This window comes from Pieris rapae, chromosome 5, assembly GCF_905147795.1.
Source record: "Pieris rapae chromosome 5, ilPieRapa1.1, whole genome shotgun sequence".
Taxonomy (NCBI): domain Eukaryota; kingdom Metazoa; phylum Arthropoda; class Insecta; order Lepidoptera; family Pieridae; genus Pieris; species Pieris rapae.
The window spans coordinates 10,068,966-10,095,440 of NC_059513.1; the positions used below are offsets into that span (position 1 = coordinate 10,068,966).

At 31.0% G+C, this 26,475-nt stretch overlaps 1 protein-coding gene across 1 annotated transcript in view; it reads right to left on the reverse strand.

Annotated features, from left to right (window-relative positions):
• Positions 1-26,475, reverse strand: part of LOC111003607 (acetylcholine receptor subunit alpha-like 1) — a 157,486-nt gene that overhangs the window by 107,627 nt on the left and 23,384 nt on the right. Inside the window, exon 3 of the mRNA XM_022274212.2 lies at positions 23,095-23,145. The gene's annotated coding sequence lies outside the window, so the exon portion shown is untranslated. The remainder of the gene's footprint in view (positions 1-23,094; positions 23,146-26,475) is intronic.

A 26,475-nucleotide genomic window follows, 5' to 3' on the forward strand; every position in this document is an offset into this window, starting at 1 on the left:
TTTGATTTCGCATTTAATTATTCGTATAACGATGTCAAGCCTTTGAAAAGTCTAATTAACATCCTATGTACAGCTAAATAACTAGAAGCGAAACTCGATTCCAGCTAAGCTCGTGCTACGTTGGTTTCCGAGCAACTGCGCTAATGAGTGGTAATGAAATGATGTTTGGCATAATCACCGCGCACAGGCGCCTTTTAATGTACCTTTTTGCCGTTAATTGAAATGTAATAATCAATTTAGAACATGTGGATTGCGTTTGTCATGTTATTATGATATTAGTTAGTATAAAATTTAACAATAGTTATGCGTATAAAGAAAAACACTTTTTTACGGATTATAGTTATGTATTATTGTATTTAAACTTATAATTATTTGTACATAATTGACCACGCACGCTGTAAAGCACGCGAAACGTCGGTTTAAATTTAAAATTATGTACAAATAATTATAAGTTTAAATACAATAATACATAACTATAATCCGTAAAAAAGTGTTTTTCTTTAAATGTGTAAAAGTTATGTAAATAAAAGACAATACTAATAGTTATGCGTATTTGAAATTGCTTATTGCTAATTGCTAATTTGTGAACATTTTACTTGCTATAGGGCTTCACATGTCGTTAAAACCTAAAGAAGCTGGACGTTTAAGAAATATAAAGAAAAAGCTTGTAAAAAGTAGTAGAGTTTGCAGGACTGCCAGTAATTTTATTTTACTAACAAAATATATAAATTGCGACTTAATATTGTGGTTTAATTTATTTCTTCTTTTTATTTATAATTTACATAGCACGTTTGTTTTGTAATTGATGTAAATTTCATAACTTACTATTCGTATAAGTTATTCTTAACTTAACTTATACGAATAGTAAATTATTATCATTATAGAGAACACATTGTAAATCTTAAAAATTACTCTCCTCGTTCGAACGGCCGAAACATTTTACCCGCATTAACCTTACTATTTGGAAGTTAATATGAGATATATCATAACTCTATGCTATTAAGAGCACCTGGTCCTTACTCGAGCCCGTAAAACTTACCTGAAACAGAAAACGGACACTTTAATGGCTGATACATTGGTATTATTACTAGGGTCAATCGATCGCTGGAGGCTGTCACTATTATGAAAATTTACTGATAGAATTGTATAATATTTTGAGACATGTTATCGTTTATAGCCTAAATACACTTTCGCAGGGGTATAACAGTATCTTTTGACGGAGTATGACATGAATAATACTATTAATTAGATCGTAGTATATTTGAAGTTTAGATTGTAGGTTATTGTAATGACGATGTACACAAATGGAAAGGTTTGAATTTCACTAATGAAAATAGTGCTGAAATGGTTGCCGAGTGAAAAGTTCTTTAATATTTGATTTAAAATAATTAAATTCATTGAACATACATCATATCAGACAAAAAACTTATTGTTTGCAGGTTGGTTGAGAAATTTATGACAGTTGGATAAAAAGGCTGTATAAAGTACAACAGAGCTAGTGCGAGTTGTGCGACATCACAGCGCTGAAAAAGCTGAAGCATGCAAATAGATGGGTCTAGCTAGGCTCGGAATATGATTTTGTCCTATTGGGTGTCGAGACGCTTGGTCAGAATGAAATCAAGATGTAGTTTAAAATAGTTCTAGCTGCTTTTTTACTATTCAATTAATGTATGTATCTACTTGTTGGTGGTAGGTATGTTCAAACTAATTATTATAATATAATGATATAAAAGTTAAAACAATATTAGTACTGTGCAAAAGATAACTTGGGTTCTGTTTTAGTAGTTGTAAATCTATTATATTAATTGAAGTTCTCAATTTCTTAAAGATGCAGTATGACCTAAAGGTTTTTGGGGCAGCTTGATGAAGCATAGATAAAGGTAATAAAAGTTAAAAGTATCTCCCATACAGCAAATCCACTTCCAAGCAACCAAATTGATAGTCTGCCAGCAACGTGGGTACTGCGGCTGCCAAATTATTTATTATCCACTAAAGTACTGAAGCCAAAATTCGCTTTAGCTTAAAACAAAGCCGGTTACATATCAATGTCCAGTAATGCAGATATTTTACCAATTCACCAATGCTCATCTTATATCTTATACCCTTAAGTCCAATTGAACCATTTTTTTATAAACGACACAATTTCAAAAAGAATTTTTGCTAAATTACGAAAGGTCAGCGTTCAATATATATTTATATAAACAGTTACTTGATTCCTGGTGCCCTAAAGATATTTCTACTTCTTCTTATTATCGTTTTGAATTAAAGTTGTAAGTTACAATATTGTAAATCAACTTAATTAAACGTTTTGAAAGACTAAACTATGTGTTGCGTTTAGAGTGTGTACAAAGAGTTATATTAGGATATTAGCTAATAGTATCTGATGCTGTATGTGATATGAAATGTTATTGGAAAAGAAGCACAATGTCTCGAACATCGTCTTTATACTGAACTTCCAAACTGACTAAATCAACCAGTCCGTCTGTTAGTACTGACGTTAAAACTAACTGAAATCATTAAGAACCTTACACACCTCGGTTATAACCTATAATATTCCCATTGATCCATATGAAACATGGACAAACAAAGAGCCGAAATGAAAAATGAAATGAGAACGTGACGTCATCCGGCTGTACAATACAAATTCAAACATTCATACGGAAGGTCAACGTTGTTCCAGTTTTTGCAAGGTTGACTTAAATACTTTGAATTAATAAGAGCAGGATCCTACGACGCCCAAATTTTGCAAGGTGGCCCTGACCCAATATTGATGCTGTGTGTCTAATGTATATAGATCATGTTGCATGTATTAAATTAATCATTGCTTAAGAAATATCCGTAAAGCAAACAGTTCTAGTTCCAAAACCTAAAAAAATAAATCAGTGGCGCTACAACCTCTTTAGATCTTGGCCTCAGATTTCTGAATCTGTTTCAAGATCATTTATAAATCTAATACGCAAGTAGGTGATCAGCCTCTAGTGCCAGACAAACGTCGTCGACTTTTTGGGTCTAAGACTTGTCGGTTTCCTCACGATGTTTTCCTTCACTGTTCGAGCAAATGTTAACGCATATAGAAAAAAACTCCATTAGTGCCGGAGATCGAACCTACGACCAGGTATGAGAGTCGCACGCTGAAGCCACTAACTGCTCCAAAGTTCCAAAACCTAAGCCCGGAAAAATATTTTGAGAACTCATTCTTAATGATAAGGATAAAATTTTAGCTATACATTTCCATATTTACAAATATTGGTTGCCATGATGGATGAGAACTCATAGGGCTTCCTGACTCAATATATTATAAGATGGGAAAAGCTGATTACATGCTTTCATTAGTACGGAAACCTTATTGAGATAGATTCAAATTTGATGTAATATCCTGATCATCTTACTACAGGAATATGATACCATATGCATATTACTGGATTTATAAATTAAATGATAGATTAATCTTCCTTTTTTTAATATGATACTTGATCGTGACGAATATATATTTTTAATAATCTAGGTTATTCCCGAAAGACGTAGCGAAAGAATTGTTTTGGAAATATTTAATATTTATTTTTGAAAAAAAAACCGAGTTTAACTCATCGGCCCAGTAAAAATGTTTTGTGTCACCCTTTTCAAATTTTATTAAACTAAAATTATGTATTTCGAACAGTATCTATGAATTTAAATTTTTGCTTAACTGTTATTGAAAATATAATTTGAAACTGTTAAAAGCTTCCTTGTTCAACGAATGAGTATAGCAATACAGCGAGGAAATGCTGGCAGCAGAGAAGTAACACTGCTTTAAGGTTTTTTTCAATGTAATTATTATCAATAGTATTATTAATAGTATTTGTGTTGAAAATAATGTTTTACTAGTATTATCTTTCATAAAACTACAGAGAGTGCAGTCTAAATTACAGAAAACCTATATGCTATAATCCTGTGATTAAACGACCTATGTTTATTGTTTAAGTTATCGAAACTCTTTGTTAGTACACCATTGTCTCTTATTTTGAATGTTGTGTTAGGTAAATCTGCGCTCTTAACAAAGTGGTTTTGTAGTCCACAAAAGCGCCAAACTAAACTCGAAATTCAACTGTGAAAATGAATAAAAACCCCTTCTAATAATTTTTCCTCATCGTCAGCCAAGAACCAATAATTCTTCGGAATATCGTCCAGCACGGCAAGTCGTGAACGACATGTGTCGATATCGTAAAAACCTTCACGAACTTAGTTTTCATACAGAGACGAATTGACTACCATTGGAGAATAAGAAAATTTTCTTATTGGTTTGTGGATATGTACGGAAGGAATATTTTGGATTTTATAGTTCGTATACATACGTATTGGTAATTATTATTTATGTCACGTGGAGTGAGAATTATATCAGTTGATTCTTAATTTCTTATTTAAAAATTACACACACTAAAAAAATTGTTTTCGTAACAAAATCACGATTACTTGATATGTAAGTGTATGTTACCTGATATAAAATCACTCGCACTAACATTGTAAGCTTAGGTCACGTTATACTAAGTTGAGTACTGAACAAGAGAATGTGGAAAATGTATGTTCTTTATTGACCGTTAGCAGTGTGGAGTACGTGCGCGGTTTTCTTGCTATAAATTGTTTTTGGTTTAATAAACTCCAGTTAGATTGTATTTAGTTTTCTATTTATTTATAACATAACTTAAAATATATCTAGAATTTTCCAAAATTATTTTTAAAAATATGTGTATTCTTTTTTAATGAACTATCGGGTTAAAGGCTATCAAAAGTGCATATGTACTTACAAAATATATGTGTTGTGTAATATTTTTTTAAATTCAAATATTGGTATGATTACATGAGACTCATATTATAATACTTATTAGTTAACAGAAAATCTGAAGTAGTTATTGTAGCAAAATTTTTAATTAAATACTAAAGGAACTGCATTAGATTGGTGGTTGGATTGGTGGCATCGCTGCTTGCTCTGTGTGGATCCGCCTATTGCTGATTTTTTAGTTTCTCTGCTAATTAAAATCACTAAGACGTATCAATACAAAGAAAGTCACTCACCAAAAATAACAAATAAATACCGATGATCATTAAAATGCCGAAGCAGTTCATACAAAATTTCTTAAGTAATAAATGGGTGAAGTAAATGAAAATATGACTTCATTCCAACTTAGTTAAAGCACTCAAGCGTAACACCTGTGCTTCGTGAGTTCGCTAAAATGTATTTCCTAAAAGTTTTAGTGAAAACATCTTCAGTATATCGTCATAGTGACACCGCTTTTAGCACTTGGAAACTGTTAGTGCTACATTTGAAAGGACCAAAGATTTTTGAGGAGTACGTAATTCGTATTTCTTAATATGTGAAATGAAAAGCCTTTTAATATAAAAATAACCGAAGCTTTTGTAAGAAACATGATTTTCGACTCTATTGCACATTTTTATTCTTATAATATTTTTCTTATTTTTACGTTTCATATGTGAATTGGGTCGCGTTATTGTAATTTTTTGTAATTCTTTTTAGGTGTGGGCCTTTTACGTATCTGTTAAATGATTATTAAACAATCTAATAGGCATGTAGGTGATCCTGCCTGTCAAATGCCGTCGACTTCTTGGGTCAGACAAGCCGGCTTCCTCACGATGTTTTCTTTCATCGTTTGAGCGAATACTAAATACATACATAGATGTGCACAGCCGGGGATCGTACCTAAGGGATAAGACTCGCGATGAAGCAAGCCAACAAAGCCACTACTGTAAGGATTTTTTTTTCTAAAACAGGGGGCAAACGGGCAGGAGGCTCCCCTGATGTTAAGTGATACCGCCGCCCATGGACACTCTCAATGCCAGAGGGCTCGCAAGTGCGTTGCCGGCCTTTTAAGAATTTGTTCGCTCTTCTTGAAGGACTCTAAGTCTAAGGATTTATTGACTACAATAAATAAACCTATTAATACAAATAGACTATGCAACCTTCAAATAGCCATTACGTGGAAAGTTTTAGAAGTCGTGAATTTCGTTTGCCATAACTAGGTGGTGTTCCCGTAAAAACACCTTTACGACTTAATAACGCGAGACTGCGATAAAATAACTTTAATTGAAATGACTTATTCTCATTTTACGAGTTTTAACTTGTGCTTCTCAATCGTAAACTGAGGTTGTGCGGTACAAAGCATTTCTGGTCATTTACATTTATATGGAAAGGTATAAATTTTATGTTTCTCATTATTCTTGGTTTTATTGGTTTAATTCATGGTTAGATTTTCTTTAATGACAGTAGCTATATTTAAATGAGAAGAATATTTTTGACAGTGGTTCTGAGTTTAATTATCGCCGTTGTAGAATCGAACTGCACCCACAGAAATTTCAGAGATTTAAAATTGGCTTTAAACTAGTTGAATGACATTCATAAGTAAAAGTTAAATTCGATTCCCGTTAAATAAGTAAAAAATAGTTGAGACTATATATGCACTGTCTTTATTGTATAATTAAGTAGCGGTCCTGACAGACTCTGCTCACATAATATGTAACTAAATACAAAATTTCAAACTTAAAAACAAACAAAAATACTAATTTGAACTATTCTCGAATCTACTTAAACACATTGTCGAGAAAGATTCGCCGGTCTTGCTCGTGGCAATGCTAATGATACAGTTCATAGTAAATACGATAAGCTAATATAAACTCAAAATATACATAAACCAATCAACTAGAAAACTTCTAATTGTCAGATTTTTAATCCAACTTAACCATAGAACACATAACGTTGAGTTTTCAGTTGTGTTTTGTTATTCCGTGTCAATGGCTAGACAAAAAGGTTCAAAACGTAAGTTAACCAACTGGATAGTATCAAATAAATCAAATCATTATACTTGGTGCTTTATAATGATGCTTTAGTAAGACTGCAATAATTGATGAAGGTAAACTTATGCGTCGTTAATATTGATGAGATAAGTTAAAATTATTGTTTTCCTTTTTTTCCGTCGCTAAATCACAGAGCGTAACAAATATATCGTATTAAAACAATAAATCTTCTATTACAATTGAGTTCTCAGAAATAAAACGATCACGAACCAAAGTGGTCGAACTTTCTAGATTTATTGCTAAGCACGTGTCTGCTATGGACATTTAGTAATTAGTTTATAATTTATAGCAGTTAGCTGTTTCATACGAGTTTGCCTGTCATACATTATCAACGTTATTCTTTTATTCATATAGAGGATGTCTTAACATCGATCATGTTCTCACTCTGCGTCTTTGTTTATTTAGGTAGCAAATTAACTCTCTCTCTCTATCTCTTATAATAAAGATTAAGACTGTTTAATTAATTGGGTGGGATTCAATCTGGGTCACTAATTTTTTTTATGAGTTGGACCCAAAACTTCAATATAGCTCACAAATCCTCAAAGAGACTACGGCAAAGAACGTTAAATAATTTTCTAAATACATATACTATACTGTTTCATTTGTCATAATTCATGTAATACAGAGAACAGTACGAACGAAACATTTTATATCTCAAGTCTTTTCATCGTACGATGATACACGTGTCAGGAACATTTTTGTAAAATATGTCTCCTAGAGAATATTGCGGGAAATAAAATTTATTTTATTTTGTATGAGGATTTTTTTTATTTTCACAGTCTTATAATTTGTAGCAGCTTAATGTTTTAAGTATGGTTGTGTGTTAAGTGTATGGTTACATTAATACAAACCACAGCGGTTTTCTAATGTAACATATTGTAATGTACTATATTGTTTTGTAAAATAAAGAGAAAAAACAAAAAAAAAACGTATTTTATATTATTTTTTTTAGAAACTCTAAAAATTGTTTTATTTGCTTTATGACTATTTATGTTGTTATTGCTGAAAAAACATACAATTTTGTTAAATCACATATTTTTTTATTGATATTATATAAATTAATATATTAATGTACTGAGTTGTTATTGATTTCAACAATATACGTTTATACGTAAATTATGTCTGTAATATACATACATAATACAATTACGAGTTTCTTAAACTAGAGTATTTTGTCCGCTTATAATAAATTCATAAAATGTTCCATAAAGTATTCACCACTGGTATCATGCTGCATTATTCAAAGTGCAACGACCCCGCACTATATATAAAAACTGAGCCATCTTTTGTCCGTAAACTGAACTCGTTCGTATATACGAGCTTTTTTATTTACTAGCCGAACCAAGCTGCAGAATTGTGTTTCTTGAAATATAAGACAAGGAATTGTTTTCGTTTTATTTTAGTATTCGATTGTATATGAAACACATTTAATAAAATTACAAAGCTATTAAGCGGATAACTTTGTTCCCTTTAAAATGGATATTACGTATTTTAATCAAACCATGTGACTACTGATACGTCCCTAAGAAAACTAAGCTGTATTAGGTTTCTATAGGAAAAAGAGTTTAGATTCTGTTCACATATTTATAGATGTTTTTCAGGATATTCAGTGTAAGTTTAAACAGTTCACTTACGCCCAATCTCAATAACCTACTCAATCCATTTTTGACCATCTGATATAGGTATCTTTATTAATACAAATAAAAGTGTACCAATAACCAATCGACGGATTGTAATAGCCATCTGTCGATACAAGCTATCTGTGTATCTACGGGCATACTGGGGTATGTGGTGTGTGTACCTTTGTATGAAAATGACAGATCAACTGTGCCAACATCCCATCTTAAAATTGTAACTTATACATTTAAAATAAATTAAAAGCTATTTGATATGTTTTAAATATAGACATGTATATTTAAAAAAAATGTACCGTCTTATTTACTTTATTTGGTTTATATTGATTATCAAAATATATGAGTGTAAAGAGCGAAGCTATTGCATTCTATCCGACGCTAAAAATGGATTTATCTTCATAGGGTTAGGTTATTGGTTTGCAGATAAGAGATCGATCGACTCTCACAGATTGTTTTCAATCTGAGATTGTACATTAGTTATAGACGTCACTTAGGCCAAGATATTGAGAGGGCCGTAGCTCCAACGTAGCAGATGCGAAAATATTGCTACGGGACAATTATACAAAAGTGTTAGGCTTTTTCGGTTTTTCTTTTAAAAGAAATATATATATTTATTATGAAGAAAAATAATGTTGTTGATAATATAATCGATTTTATACCTCTTGTAGCTTCGTGGTATGATGCAGTGTAGCTGAAGCTATGATGGATCGTAGCGCATTTGTAACATAATAACACCGTGGAATATTACGAATTATGATAGATATTGTTGATACATCGGTTATTCATGAATGTTTTAGTAGCTATTACCATGCAATTGAGTAATCTAAACTATCTATTTGAATTAATTTATATAGTGGACTACGACTATTACTTGTATTCTCTGATGTATATTTAAAATTATTTAGTTAGAAAACCTCGTGAGAGAACCTTCGGCAGTCAAAAATTCAATATCTTAGGCATATAGAGAACGTATAAAGACTAACATATGTAAAATGAATGTGACTTGAGTCCATAAAAGAGAGCGCCTATGAAGTCCTAAACTTTAAGACATCATATACTTAAATTTCAAACACTTGGCGTTTATTTTATCGGATAAAAATTATTATTCCGTTTTCGAATAATGTGATATGAAAAGTTAACGACATTCTTAATAGCAGATCAATCCAATAATGCATGCACAACATACTCATATGAACGAGTTATAATATTTTATTGGCAACAAAAATTGTCAATACGTTTTGTTATTCGGTTTTTTATGGCACAAGTTTATTGGCGGTAATAATTTTCGATAATAGGATGACTTCGGAATACTTTCTTTGTTTATAGACATGATCCAAGTGCGTATGGAAAGTATATTAAATATTTTTGTATGTACATGTTTTGTATCAGCTCCTTTTAGAAGAAGAATTATTAAAATTTCCCGATATCCAATAAACACGAACGACACACAAAGTATTTTCCAATTCAGGTCAAAAAAATCTCAACTGTCAGGTATTTTTTCCATTTCCTGTTTCCAATAAATAACGAATGGTAACAAGAGGTAAAGGAATAATCCGGATTGCGCGCTATTGAAGTTTTGGGAATTACTTTTGAAATTTCGACATAACTTTCTCTATTTGATCAACACGTATAACATATAAAGCGACGACCTGTAAGCATAAAACATTAGGTATTTAGAAGTCTGTTTTGTTCATATTGTAAGTAATATTATTAAAAACACTAACCAACATAGTAACATCCGGAAACTGTGAGGCTATGGTCATAGTATTTATTTATTAGTTTTTTTTATTTATTATTAGTTTATTCATGTAAATAAACTTGATTATTAAAAAAAAATATCTTTAATAGCCAAAAACCTCAGAATACCCTAAACACTTTTCGAAGTAAAGTTACTTAGAAGGTTTATTAAATTTTTAATTCAAAACCTTAATTAAGAAATACCCACAGGCTTCCAGAAAAAAATTACAAGGTTTTAATACAGCTCCGAACTTGTAGTAAACTTATTTTAATCAGAGAGTCATTACTACAAACAAGAATTTATACGCTCAGCTGCAGCCATACTTTACTCATAAATTGCCAATGAAGACTCCGAGGCTAGATAGAGAAAACTTAATCAAAATAAAATAACAAAATGAAAACTTAAATAATCTATTATTTTAGCGTTTCTATGATGAACATGCTACAAATAAGATAACTAGAATCATTTCATATTTTATATATAGTAAACGTTTTATAAGCCTTAGTAATTAATAATCTGATTTATTTCAAAATTAAAGTTAGTTTATTCAGTTATGATGCGTCTTAGAGAATGCTTATGAGTGTCAAAAACGTTTATAAAATTCGCGAAAGAGCGAGACCGTTCGCAAAACTACCAGGAGGCCTTGTTCTGAGAAAAATGGGCAAGAATGAGTTTCTTGCCAGTAGTTGCAAGTTTTACCCTCCCTCTAAATTACAATTTTTCAAAGGAAAATGTCATAAACCACAACGTCATTAAAGTTACATAAGTAAAAAAATAAAATAAAAATCTGTTCTGTGATTTATTTCGAAATCCTACAGCTAACAAAAATTATGTATATCAATATCAAACAATGAATTTAAAAATTGTAGCCGTAGATAGAATACTTTTTACCTTTTGACCAAGTCACACTTTTTAGTCAGATTATATGTATAATTTGTAATATAATTATTGATTATGTAACGATAAGTATATAAACATATACAAATCGCGATTCAATGTATTATAAGGATTACGAATACAAATTGTTACAATATTGATGAAATCTAATATCATTTAATAATCTTGCATTTTTTTTTGCATTGCATTGATTTGCTTTGATATAAGTCCCCTTAGTAATCGTAATCGAAATGATTGAAACCGTTATTATAAATATTCGTCATTGAAAAATTCTGTTTTGTATGGGGATTTTATCGTTACAATAAAATTATACAATAAAAGATTAATCCTTATCTTTATTATGACACGATGGAGCTCATTTCGAGGCTAATAAACTGGGTGGCTTATCTGCTTGGTTTAAAGTTTACTTTTATTAGGCACCGAGGTCTATTATTTAAAATCTAAAGAGAAATTTGTCTCGCGTTTTATTGTACGGGATTTAAAGTAATTAGAAGATTGGACTCATTGCGGAAGTGATGGAATTTAGCGACAATATTTTTTTGGAGCGAGGTTTTGACATACCATTAGATATATAGTTTAACTCGTGTGTTTAGACGAAACAACTGAAACATGTATAACATAATATGCAAATGATAGTCAAATTTTAAATAATAATATAACCGATCAATCCGAAGCTTTTCTCGCGAGTCTAACACGAATCAGCATCTTTTTATTTAAGTATATTTTTAGTGAAAAATGTAAGATGGAAAAACGTCCCTATATACTAACAGGGGAGTAGATCACTGAAAAAATAAATGTGATTCCAAATTGTATAAAATATCTTTATAAATATCAATACTCTATGGACCAAGTAACCATTATTAGAAATTATTTTTAAAGTTCTCTAGCTATAAAACTATATAAGTCCTGAAAAATATGTATCGTATGTAGAGTTCATTTAGAATTAACGGCAATAATTTAATCGGGACGTGAAATTCTAAATCCCTATTTACTAATCGTAAGATTCATTAATACTTATTATATTTAAAACATTAGCTAATATATTTGTACTAAAATAATTTTATTGAAACCATAATTGTATCAAATGCTGTAAACCAAATATAAGCTTTAGCATTTAAGTCACATATTACACATAAAATTTAATAAGCAATAAATAGGAGTGGACGTTACGAAGCCACAAATGGTCGTTCCAATAGACGCAATAGAACAGAATTTAACTAGCGCTGTTGGCGCCGATTCAAGAATTAAAGGCACCAAGCCGGAGGTTTGAGGAATGTAAAATTTGGCAAATATTGAAACCTGGTTTTCGTGGGTAAACATTAAATGTGGTGTAAAATATTAACCTTTTCGAAAAACTGTATTTAAGACTCAAGTAAGCCAACGTAGGTATATAGAAAATTAACTTGTTTTCCAAATTCTACAATAATTACTACCATGTATTCTTATAATAATAATAATATTTTAATAAAGCTAATAATCTTATCTCTCTTAATGATCTATTTTTTTTGATTGAAGTTATACTTCTTATGGCGCAATGGAAAAAAATGTTGAGAGTGAGTTTTAACAATACGCACGCACACCAACACCAAAATTCGACGTCGTAAAGTTAGATCTAGGTGGCATGGAAATCGATAACTATTTTCAAATTTTATTATTTTTATATTTAGAAAACGTGTTTCGTAATAGTACAATTAAACAGTGTGAATAAATAAATAATATGTTGGTGTTTTATAATCAATTTCACATACGACGGTGATAGTATTTACTTATAATTTATTTATTTAAATAAAATCTTTTGGATTCATTTTATTATCTTTATCATTAATCACTACTGCATTTTAGTTTACGCCAAAGAAGTACAACTTCTCACGCGTGTACATTAGTACACAGATTTTTTTTTTTAATTTAAAACCTAGAAATCTTAATGCTCAAAAAAAGGGGAAAACGTAAACATATATTTAACATCTACCACAGCAGATATAATGCGTGTATTAATATGTTAAATTAACAATTTTTTAATCCAGTATTAGAAACCATTTAGGTTCATAATGTTTATTGTTTATATGATCGTAAATTTAACCTCCACTACCTGTTATTAGTACTGAAATAAGTGTAGCTAGAATTAAATTCCATTCACAGTAAAAATGAGGCCAACCACGCCACAAAAATTAACTAAAAACACGAAACATTGAATAATTTAAAACTTGTTTATAAGGGCACTTTAAGTATACAACTTCAAATACATTGTAAACGAAAAATCCAATCCCTAAAATCATTTACGTTTTTTATCGAGTTTAATTAAAATTAACGAGGAACCCGACCCTTGCTAACCTAAATACAGTAGAAAGAAAATTCACTCTTATTATTAGTTAGTTAGAGTTCATTTCTATATGAGTTAATCTCGGGAGTTAAACCGTTTCGTAAGGAGCGGGCTTCTTACGTCATAGCACCCACGCTAGGCATTTTGAGTCACAATGCGAACCGAAGTGTATGCAAATTTAAAATTGCGACTCTTTTTCACTAGTGTTTGCTTATGACAATATGACGAAATACATAAGCCAAGTTTCTTCTACACTGGTGGCGCCCGCAGCTCCATCTACTTTTTGCTTAATCACGTCTGATATATATTTATTGGATATAAAAGGATTGTAAATGGTTAGAATCTTTAATTTATGTCAAAGTCGCCTGCAAGGTCATTGTTGAGGACACATGATTACACCTTGAAGAAAACTAGGGAACTTAACATTTCATAGGCAAATTTTAATTAAATTTAGGTAATTTTTACAGTTTAGCATAATCGAACCTGAGGCGATATTGTATGGTATTTATCTTGTTAATGCATCCGTAGTTTATTTGTGTGTTTTAAGTTACAGTTAACAGTTAAAAAAATGTAATTGCTGTATTATTAGAGTAACTATTCTGTTTCTTGCCTGCTGTTGCTGTAATATAAAATTTAATAATAAGTGTTATATTATTGTATTAGTATGTTTTCTGATGTTCTAATTTTTTTAGTAAAAAATACTTATCTTAAAATAAAATAAAAATAAAAATCATTTAATTCAGACCATTATAAGCCCATATATTGTTAGTAGAGTAATACTTATAACTATGTTAGTAAAATATAAAAACATTTAAATCATAAATCTACGTTGATTCGAGGCACCAGGTACATGGGCATGTATATGAACCTAGTGTCTCAAAACAGCACATTCGGATTTATTAGCTATAACCATCAAGATATTGGTAGTACTCTCACGAACCCCGCGCATCAGTGAGGCTATCCGTTTGGGGATTATCTTAAACTGTAGTAATAACATTTTAAAACATTTAATCATATCTCAAAAGCATTTTTAAATTGAAATCCGTCGTATAAAACTGAAAAGATTGTTGTAGTAAAACGTTATTCATATTTCAAAATCCTGCTAATATAATCGAAGCTCCTTAGAAGTTTTCTTATAACGCAAATTATTCAATATAAAAGTTTTATTTAAAAATAGAGTTGATACAAAGTAGAAAAGTTTCGGTGCTCAAACGACGATCAGTGTTGAACGAAAACTGCTTTTTGAATTCTTTGAAAAATACGGCGTATATCGAGGCTATAATGATAATATCAAACACATGATAACTTTATTATGTAAATAATATATAATATTACTAGCGGATCCGACAGACGTTGTCCTGTCTATACGTCTTTAATTTGAAAATTTCAAACTTTTTTTAATAAGCTAAAACATTCTGGACCATTTTGATGAAAATTATTATTCAAATGTTATCTTTATTCATTTTTCATTTCATTTATTCATTTAATTTGGTACATTTTTCTTTTCATAGTGTAAGATTTGGGAACCCTTTTAAGTAAATATACCTGTGTTAGGGTTCCCAGCTCTTCCATAACAAAGTTAATTACATAAAATAATTTATTCAGTTCATATCCTTTTTATTTTTTACTTGTTAAACCGATATCATCACACCTGATTGTGTGCATGAGTAAGTGTGTGAGAGAGTGAATGAGTGAGTGAGTAGGTGAGTGAATGAATGAGTGAGTAGGTGAGTGAATGAGTAACGTGTAGCTATTTAAATCATGGGTCTCAAAAGCAGTTCTAATACTGCATAAGGCGTGATAATAAGCCAGTCTTTTATTCGGGTTTTTAGGTTGTAGGCGGTGAGAGGGTAGATGTTAAGCAGCCTATTTAATTTATTATATAAATAGGCTGCTTGCATATTGCGTCTAGCGAAGTCGGTCCTTACGGTCTGACCGACTACAACATCCCTATTTCTTTTTAAGACCAGCCTATTCTCAAACGGGAGCGCTCTGTGGGTTTTTAAAATTAGATTCAGGACAAACAGCTTCCTAACGGACAGTAATTTGCTAAGATGATAGAGCTCTTCCGATGGGAATCTGTATGGCCGGAACAGCATCACTTTTAAAAGAGCCCTATGTCCCCGTTCCAATTCCAAAAATTTTGTTTTATTGGCCGCACCCCATATGTTTATGCAATATGTTAATACGGTCTGAACGAGTGCTGTGTAAATTCTTTCAAGTATTACATACGATGTGATGTATCGCAAAATTTTAAAAATGTATGTAAATTTCCGTAATCTACCAGTCATGGACTCTATATGAGGATACCATGATAGCCGTTCGTCTATGTGAATGCCTAAGTATTTGGTAGAGCTAACTTTTGTAATTGGAGGACAGGGGCAGTTACCGACACTTTGCATATCGCAGTTATGTAATTTAATTTTAAAATCTTTAGGTGGTTGCGTTCGATTAGAAATTCTGAAACATATATAGTTAGTTTTCTCTTTATTGAGAGACAAAAGGTGGAAATCAAGCCAATTAGCAATAGTTGTCAGTCCAATTTCCGTAGATTTTTTCACTTCTGCCCAGTTAATTCCTGTGAAAAGTACAGCTGTGTCATCTGCATAGGAAAATATTTGCCCGTTATCAAGTTTTAGATTACTTAACGCATTAATATATATTAGAAATAACGTTGGGCCTAATATGCTTCCTTGCGGAACCCCATAGGTTATTTCCATTTCATCACTTATGTAGTCGCCTATTTTCACTCTCTGTGTTCGCCTTGAGAGGTAGTCACAAAATAGATTTAGGGGTATATCTCTTATTCCTATTTGCTCCATATTATGTAAAAGTGAAGAGATACAGACAGTATCGAAGGCCTTTCGTAAATCTAGAAATGCACCAAGGCATTTCTTTCCCTTATCTAGGTTTGTCACTATCAGAGACGTAAATTGAGATATGGCATCTTCCGTGGATTTTCCTTGCCTGAATCCATATTGTGAGCTTGATAGAATATTAAATTTATTAAGGTAGTTTATTAATCTAATATTCAGAAGTTTTTCTAGTACCTTGGAGATGGCTGGAAGAATTGAAATCGGCCTGTAATTATTGACTTTGTCCTTATCGCCGGATTTAAATACTGGTACAATAGTAGCTTGCTTAAGTTTTGTCGGGAAAATCCCTTTTTGAAAACATAGATTGGCCAAATGACATAGACAAGGTACTATGAGACTTCTAGCGAGTTTTAAGAATCGTGCGGGAATATTATCCCACCCTGGTGTGCTATCAGATTTTAGGTTTCTGATTATATGATCTACCTCTAGAAGGTCAGTACTAAATAAAACAAACGAGTGGGAGCTAGATTTAGGGGCAAGTGGTGATGTGTAGGACCGTGACGGGTTTTGTTGAATTTCCTGAGCTAGTGATGGGCCAAGATTTGTAAAGTAGTTATTAACTTCATTTACAGACTCTGTGGGCGTGGGCTTAATGTTTATTAGTTCGTTATTATTATGTTTTGTTTGAGTCATATATGCAATCCTCTTAATATTTTTCCACAACTGTTTTGGGTCATTAACTGAATTATCCAATTGTGTTCTTTCATATTTCCGTTTTAATTTTTTGATTAAATTGTTACAAAAGTTTCTATATCTTTTATAAGTTATTGATAGAATTTCGTCATATTGATTACTTTTTAACCGTTTTTGCATTTTATTCCTATTTCTTATGCAACGTAAGATACCGGCAGTTATCCACGGCTTTAATACCTGATGTCGTTTAGATACATTTGTGATTGTTGTATTTTCTTCTAAGGATTCTTTAATCTTATCTATCAATTTGTCTACGACTACATTAGGATCCGTGCAAAGTAAGAGATTATTCAAATTTTTATTAGCTAATGTTATAACCGCTTTATCAAAATCTGTATAGGTTTTGAATTTTTTTGCTTCAACTGCGTTATGCATTTTTACTTTCTGTAAACTTAAAAATACCATGAGATGATCTGAAATTGAAGTATTTAGTACAGCTACTTTTGCCTGAATTTTTTTATTTTGTTGTTTTATTATAACATGGTCTAGGCAACTATTATTTCTAGTTGGAAAGAGATGTCCCGGCATTAAGCCGTATATAGATAACATGTTAAGGTAGTTGAGTCTGTTGTTTTGGTTACTGTTGTCGACATTATAGATTAGATTTATATTTATATCACCGATGATGGCTATATTTTTCTTGTTTTTCACATGTTCCAAGTGCAGACGAAGTGATTCAAGAAATGTGTCTGAATTCGGTATAGAAGGAGAACGATAAATTCCTAAAATTAAATGATTTAGTACCTCAATTTGTATGCATGATGCATTTTTTAAGATTATTTCGCGTACTTTGGGTTTCAGATTATTCTTAATATAAGCTACTACGCCATCATTCTGATTTAATTGATTCGTAGTATGGTATGATGAATATTGGCTAAGTTGAGGAATAGGTTTTGTATTATTCAATCTGCATTCAGTCAATATAATTATGTCAACCTCAACTTCTAAACTGCTCAAGGTTACTTCCAGACTGTCGAAGTTCCTATAAATACTTCTTATATTTTGGGTAATGATTTTTAAATCACTTTTTTTAGGATCTATAAATTGCTTTAGGTTGTTTATTTCACAAGTGGTGGATATAGTCATTTCAGTTTTGTCTAAGTCATTAATTGTTGTTAGTGTACTATTCATAATAAATTTTGAAGGAAAAAATATTTTCTTTTACATGACTACAATCAATGCTAAACGAATGATTAGTTCGTATTGGTAATTCAGTACTAAATTCCATGTCATGACGTAGTTGAGGGTAATAACGAGTATTTTTGTTTGTATATGCAGAAGTATATCTTTTTATAAGACGATAATCAGTGTCGATCGAAAAAATGAAAGGTATTGGTATTTTATTATAAAATATTGTGTCATACAGTATTTGAGGGTAGTATTGAGTATTATTGTATTTGGCATGATACGTGTAAGAGAGATAGAGAACATAAATTACAAATGTTATGACAATATCTAACGATCCAGCACATGGTCTACAATAACACAATGATAACAAAACTTTTTTTTAATTTGATCGCAGCGCTAACTGTCGGGACAGACTAAAATTAAAATTCGAATATTATTTAAAATTTGACAGTGCGATGGTAGCGCCGTCTGTCGGATCCAATGTAAAACATTCCAAAATCAACAACTACTAATTAATTAAAAAAAAACATTGTCCAGCGCACAAAATTGTGAATCTAAACCATTCTCGAATCTCCACGAACACACACAAAAATTTTTATTAAAATTGGTCCAGTCGTTTAGGAGGAGTTCAGTCACATACACACGCACACAAGAAATATATATATTAAGATTTATGTTACCTATGTAACCAAGCACACCTTTGAACGTCAACAGAAAAGATTTAAAATTGATTATAAATTTATATTTACTACCATATCGCAAGTCAAGGCGGGCGAGACGAACTACTCTTTTTAATCGCCAAGTTTTGTGTCATACAAATTGTTTGAACTAGAGCAAATCAATCCCAAGGATTAGGATAATTTAAATAATCGTCAAATTTAGAAAATGCTTAATTGATTAATTAACGTTTAAGGAATGTTTTGAATTTATTCAGAGATAATTCTCTAACTTCACTTGGAACTTTGTTGTAAAAAAGAAAAAGGACGATACAGTGACATCTTAAATTATATATTAACCTGTTATTTTTCTAGCAGGAAGTATGTATATAGCTCTTGAGGTTTTTTTAAATACTTACCTTGCTCGTCGCGCGTCGTGGCCGAAACGACGTTGGCGATATTATCTAAACGAGTATAATAAGTAAAAGCGTAGACTTTAAATTTTCATATAAAACATAGCTTAATTTTATACTTCCTACATAACACACTGAAATAGTACGCATTTGAATAAATATCACCGACGCACACGTAATATATTCTGAAGATAAGAGCCCGGATTAGGAGTAGGATATATTTGTTGTGCGATATTTTTTGTTTATGGCCATTACGTTGTTCCGAATTGTTATCTTTCCGTTAAAATGGGAAGATTCATAGTTGCCAGTTTTAAAGCAAATATAAATAAAATACGATTTTCAGAACTATGTATATATCATTTTATAATTTAATTGATAGGTCTCGTTGAAGTGTTATAAAAAAGTGCTTTTTTAATTTAATAATTGTTTAAGCTAGTTAAAGTTGAATCTTTGTGAAGTTTCGCTAAATTATAAAAAAAAAATTGCAACATTTTACGCTACAACGATCGGTTTTATGCGCGCGAGTGGGGTCTAACCGTTTGGCGGTTGATTGATAGGCTACTTATTTCGATTTCGCTAAAAGGAGCGAATCGAAATAAGTAGCAGAAAACATTTTTTTGAGTAAATACGTAAAGGAAACCAATTATGATTACAATTATAGATGTGTTAATTTATATCATATGCGAAGTAACAGTAATATTTATATAGAAAGAGCTCAACATTCGTTATAAATCCTCCCATAGTGTCACCTAATTACAATCAACGTATGTCACAACAATGACGGATCATTGATGTCAGCATAATCGATAGCACCGAGCGAGAATTCATAAAAAATGCAAGCTACAATGACTATTGAAACGCAATTTTGTACGCAAAAGCCTTAGAACAATGCCTACAAAACATTGAAATTAATTAAAACGCGACTTATAAACAATAGACGCGAATAAATTAATCTGGAGGGTCACGATCCTTGCTAACGAGGGCACGATTGAGAAAATACAACTTGTGAAGAAGTTAGTCAAGTTTACGAAGCTATAAGCGAAGTTTGGTAAATGATATTGGGTCGTATATAAGTTTTCAAGTCAATATACTTTTATAATTCGGTACGTGAAAGATAGTTTTTCTGTTAATCAGCCTATCGAGCAGTTACTATGTGGAGGTTTTATTTTAGATTAAAAAATATTAATAACTTATATGCAACCATAATAAATAAATATAATTTATTTTGTACCGTGCGTGGTCATTTACGAATTACCCTCTCAAAACTTAGATAAGTTAAGAAAATATGACATAACAAATTTAACACACATACACATTAATTACAATAGAAAAGTAATAAGTAATGTATCAAAGGAGAAAATTAAAATAAACAAACACAATAAAAAAAACTACAAGTAACAACTTAATAATAACCTAACCTAATTGAAATGAGTGTTTTTGTTTCAAAACGAGAGGCTGTTGGGTGATAATAATTTAATTAATGATTTTTTATTTATTTATAATGGAACATAAGATAGACAGGTACCACTTATTCCACGTCATTAAATATGAACCTGTAGGCATCCCTGCTCATCGGCAAAGAAAACAGAGGGTGTAGGCCGAGAGAAAAAGCCGGCGTAAAAAACTATCGGTACTCTTGTAAAAAAGCAAATTATCAAACAACACTTATTTTAAAACAAATATTACAAATTACTTACCTGCCCAGCAATAGTCCCAGGCCCTTTGATCAACCAGATAATCGCTAACTTTATAGTAAGTCTTTTTACATAGCTTTTCTTTAAAACATTTCTTAAATTCATTAAAAGGCAGAGATAAAATAATCTCTGCCTCTGGGATTTTATTAAAAAGAGTATCCCTTTTCTCAAAAAAAATTACTAACTTTAGATAGTCTAGTACCGGGAAATTGCAGCCTGCATTTTTTCTGAATATTACGACGATTTAAATATATCAGATACTACACCAACCTAATAAAACATCGAGTAAAAACAAACCCCAAAACTGTACATCATTTAAAAAGCTGACTAATAGCGTAAACTAGTTTTCACATTGGTCAAAACTCAGGTCCACTGAGACACAATTAGGAGTATTAAATGCTCAGAAAACACAATTATGAAACTGGCACAAAATATGACTTTCTCAAAGTTTTAAACTATAACAAAGCTAACATTTGAGTTACAGAACAAGTTTATCATTTCTCAGCAAGTTTGAATACAGTATCCATCTCAGCGGGACAGGACATGCAGTTTTAAGTGCAATGAACAATTTAGTGCTGTTTTGCACTCGGTTGCAAAGTAATGCAACTCTCTGCTTAAAAATGTTGTAAGAAATTATATTTTATTTTTTTTTACTAGTTTTACGCACAATTAATACATGTTTTACGCAGACGTTCACGCAACATAATAACAACATTTTAATTATCTCTGTGTACTTTTTGACATACTATTTTGTAATGATAACAATTTAGAAGTCGATAATAAGATACAGAAAGATAGGTCACGTTATACATTCCCGGAATCTAGCCCGCTCTGACGGAGGCTAAGAAATTGTCTATGCTCTAAAAAACGTCGTCTTTAATTTTGTACTTAACTTACAAATAAGCAAATAATAAAAAAAACTTAATAATCTATGGCTCAGATTCTGTTTATTTCCGTCAAAAATTTTCTTAATCCAAGATATTCAACTTTTATTATTATTCTTAGTACCTCGGAAATGAGAAAAATTACCTATTATGAGAAATAATAATCATTTCAATCATTTTAACACATACTTGGATCTAGGAGCTAATGATGGCAATGGTTAAATAAAATAACGTGACGCTTGCACGGTCCCGCTACTATGGCCCCGCTCCACTCGGATCCGAGAAAATCACTTAAGGTGTTAATAGCTGGAAATCTTCTAGTAATAATCTAGAATTGGGTCTGTGTAGATTTACTGAGTAGGGGTCTTCCCTAGGAGATACGACCTTCAAGTGCATATATAAAAAACAGAACGTCTACCTTCTCCCTACCTTTATCTTAAAGTCCAGCAACCCACCCAGGGTATTTAGGGTATTTTAGGGTATCCATAAAAAAGGTGAATATCGTTCAGATAATATTGAAAAAAACATTAGCAACTGACTAAGGCCTCCGATCTCCGTGATACATATACAGACAGTAAGAAGCTCAAACGAATACCAATCTCAAATATTCACGCACCGGAATGTTTGAAGATGAAAAATTTGCAAATAAGCCTATTTTCACGCGACAATCTCGCGTTAATATAAATTTTATGAACGCTGTGTACATTGCTGCTTTATAAAGTACTCGTGTTTAGAGCTGGTATTTTAACGCGGAATTATGCGCATGTTTTTTAAAAATAATCGGGGTCTTTTGTGGCAATTTCAAATATGTTTGATAATACATAATTAATATTAAAGTTCATTGATACTATAATAAAATGAAGTAATAAAAAGAAAAAGTAGACATTTAGTTGCAAATATCTGTACGTCGTCACAAAGTGCATTCTTCTGTCAGACCTTAAATTAAGTTTCTAAAATAGTATTGTCTCTTCACTTTATATTCTTTCAATTATAGTCAACAATGAAACTCTATTTCGTATCTTTCAGATTGGCTAAGTGGATGCATGGATAAGCGAAACTAATGAAAACGTGGCATTCGTTAATTTAGATCAATCCCCATCACTACATATCTACTGCTATATGCCGCTTACATTTCCAGAATCTAAATTCATAAATAGACTAATCAAAAGAATATTCTTCTATATTTTATTATATTGGCTTGTGGCGATTGTAAAATACCATTAATTCTAAAAAACCTTTATCCATCACTTTTCTATTTCCCCTTGTAATTAATTTGTTTTTTTACTTGTTCACTTTAATTTTTTTTATTAAAACTTACCAGTAAGACATGGGTCCTCCTTGGCTGTGTCATCGAATGATCGAGACTTACCTGAAAAAAAAATGGAATAAGTATCTGAATATCAAAATATTGAAAAACATTAAATCATTTAAATTGTAAAGGGCAAAATAGTAGTAATGTTGCTTAAAGTACCAGTAAGCATAATATATTTAAATATACTCTTTTACGGGACAGACAAATATATGCCTCTTTCAATAATATAATATTATATTTTGAAGTAAGAATGGGATAGTTTTTCTATATTTTTTCCAGCAAACCACAATATATTATATTTACTATTATATTTGTCATAGATTATGTTAAGATTATACATATGTTTATACCACAAAGTTAAATCATGGAAATGTAATGTTATCACCAATACCCGATATCAAATAACATTTGATAATTATTCGTTAACCAATACGGGGGTAACGATCGTACTTAATCATCCAATTAATGTTTACATCCAATTTAATTCCATCCAGTGTATATAATATATCTATCGTGCCCATAATTAAAATGACCGTCCAAATGAACGCACTTCTATCTTTGCATTTAGTTTTTTTGGAATTTTTTATGACAAGTGTCGAATTTTACTCAAAGTACTGGTAATTTTATTCGTTTCTGACATTTGTCATAATTTAAACCTATTGCTACAAAAGATTGAATCACGCAAAATTAACTTAATTCCTAGTTATATTTTTGATCATTGTCTTGGATTTCTTAATAAGCAAAAATGTAACACGTAAACCAACTGAAACATTTAAAAACCCAGTACGTTTTTTGTCAAACTAATAATATAAATGAATTCACAATAGCACAATCTTATAAAAACATGAGAACCTACCTTTATTATTGTTTATTCTATCTACGTGCTTTATTTGGGTTCTCGTACTTTTATTGTGAACGCTGCCTTATGTTTATTGTATTTTGTTTGTTTAGAATTTTTATACATCTTTCGCCCCTATATTGCCGATTTAGAACGCAACATGCCTACAAATGAAGGCAGAAGAGGCAATTATTGAGAATTGATATTATATTTGGGAAAGAGGTTTTTGAACGAAAATTGTGTATGATTTATATGGTATTAAATTACTTCAATTCCATTTAAAACAACAATTCATTCATACAGTAATGCATATAATATTGATTTAAGTACATACTTTGGTTTGTATAGAAGACACCTCATTTGAGAATATAAAATTACAAAGGTGGAATTCTACCTGAAGAATGAAAATGCTTCCACCTGCAGTACAAGCAAAGTAAGAAAAAATATAAACTCCTTCATAATGTTCTCTGACCAATTAAAGTTTTGTTTCTTTTATTGAGACCGTTAACACAAATCATTATATTATTAATAACATTTGTCACAAATCTTCCTGCACCATATAAATAAAAGATTAAGAACAGCAGTTAGAAAGTTGATGAAACATTAATAATATACCTAATATTTTTCTTCAATTTAAAATTTAGTAGTAGTATGTAAAAAAGGTCATAAAAACAAAACGATTTAATTGCATAGTGAAATGCATGCAGATTAGTTAAAGAACTATAGTAGCCATCTGTTTCTTTTCGTCACAGCGTAAATACATTTTGACAGAAAGTGACGGAAGAGTACTTAAGAAAACTGCAATTACACTTATTTAACGGGTGGTTCAAGTCTGTTCATTTATTAATAAATGAACTTTAATTAAACCGTGGAGCATTCAGTTCCATTGGGAAATTTCTCAAGCATTTATTTGCAATTTTCCGTAACTAATCAATTTTAATAGGTCTTAGACTGTGTTGTAACCAAATACTATACGCTTGGCTAGATTAATGCATCACATGTGGTACAGCCCTTGAGAAACGGCTCAGCATCTATTACACAAGTAATTTATATTGAGAAAGTTATTTAATTAGCTTGTAAGTTTGAAACTTGTAAAGCTTATGGGAAATTTAATTTTGTACACAAGTATGTTTGTCTTTTAAGTTCTGATGTAATATAATATGTTTGATTTCATTATTCTTTATGTACTGCTTATTATATTCTGAGATCTGTGTCTCCGTCTTAAGCACGACTTCCAAACAGCTATATAAAGTAAAAATCTTGATGTAATTCCATAAATCCTTAGTATAAAGGAATGCTAGGATTTTCTAAGCTTTAGTTTTAATGCTTGAAAATATTAACGAGCTATTAGTTGATAGAAACACGTTTTTCAAAACACGACAAAAACGACAAAAATATGTTTTTGTTATAGAATCAATAACAATAAAGATATCGGTGTGAAACATTGATAAGTTATTTTAGTCATTATATGGCATATTTTTCGTTACTGAATGAAATTGGCATATATTGTGAGTAGATACTTTTTTGTGAGGTTAAAATGAATAAAAAATAAATAAAGTTATTGATTATAATATTGTAAGTATTGAAAATATAAAAAAAGTCATCAATAGCTTTCCAATTTGAATCATAAAACAAAGAATGCCCGCTCTACGCCCTTGACTTGTGAACTGGTAGTAAATGTAAATTTAATATAATTATTTTTTGTCGCTCATAAGTGTACTTGTTACCTATATGAATAAATATTTTGAGTTTGAGTTTGAAAAGACTATATGTCATTCAACAAACATATCTTAAGATTATATGTTGCCCTAGTCACAAGACTGCAATCTAGTACATTCATTACTATCCCCACAATACAATTCTTCTTGCATGTTATCAAAAGATTCGTATTAAAACGGAACTTTAAACAAACGTTTACCAGTTACGTGAAAATATTTAGCCTTGGCCCAGATGGGACGGTATTGGAGTTAAAAAACGGCCGCGCTTGCCTTCTGTCTTCAAGAGTGCTCTTGGCGAAGAGAGCCGAGTTAAGGGGCTGTTACTAGTTATGCGATAATCGATCTCTTTTGTTACTTAAACTCAGGTATTTGCTAGAGGTAGATTTTTCTAAAATCGCCGCTGTATTTTTATTAATTGAATATTTTGATGAATTTATTTCCGTATATACAATATTTACAAATGAAATGGTTAAAAAATATTTGTCGCTTGTCTCGCGTAATTTAATTAACATAAACATTTTTCAGTATATCGGAAATGATGAAGGGTAAATAAATACTTATACTATTTGAAGCGTCAATTTTCAGCGTTTATAACAGGATGTAAAGGGCTCATCCGTTAAATGTTCATCGACACATAATGCCAGAGGGCTTGCTAATTCGTTGCAAGACTTTTAATAATTGGTACCACTAGTTGGCTCCACATAGTGGTGGTACACGGAAAAAACTGCCATATTTAGTTGTGGAACCACGGACGTCGAGGTGATACGGGTAGAATTTAGTATTCTGCCTCAATGTCTATTTTAGCCATTTTAGAGAACATCTGTTTAAGAA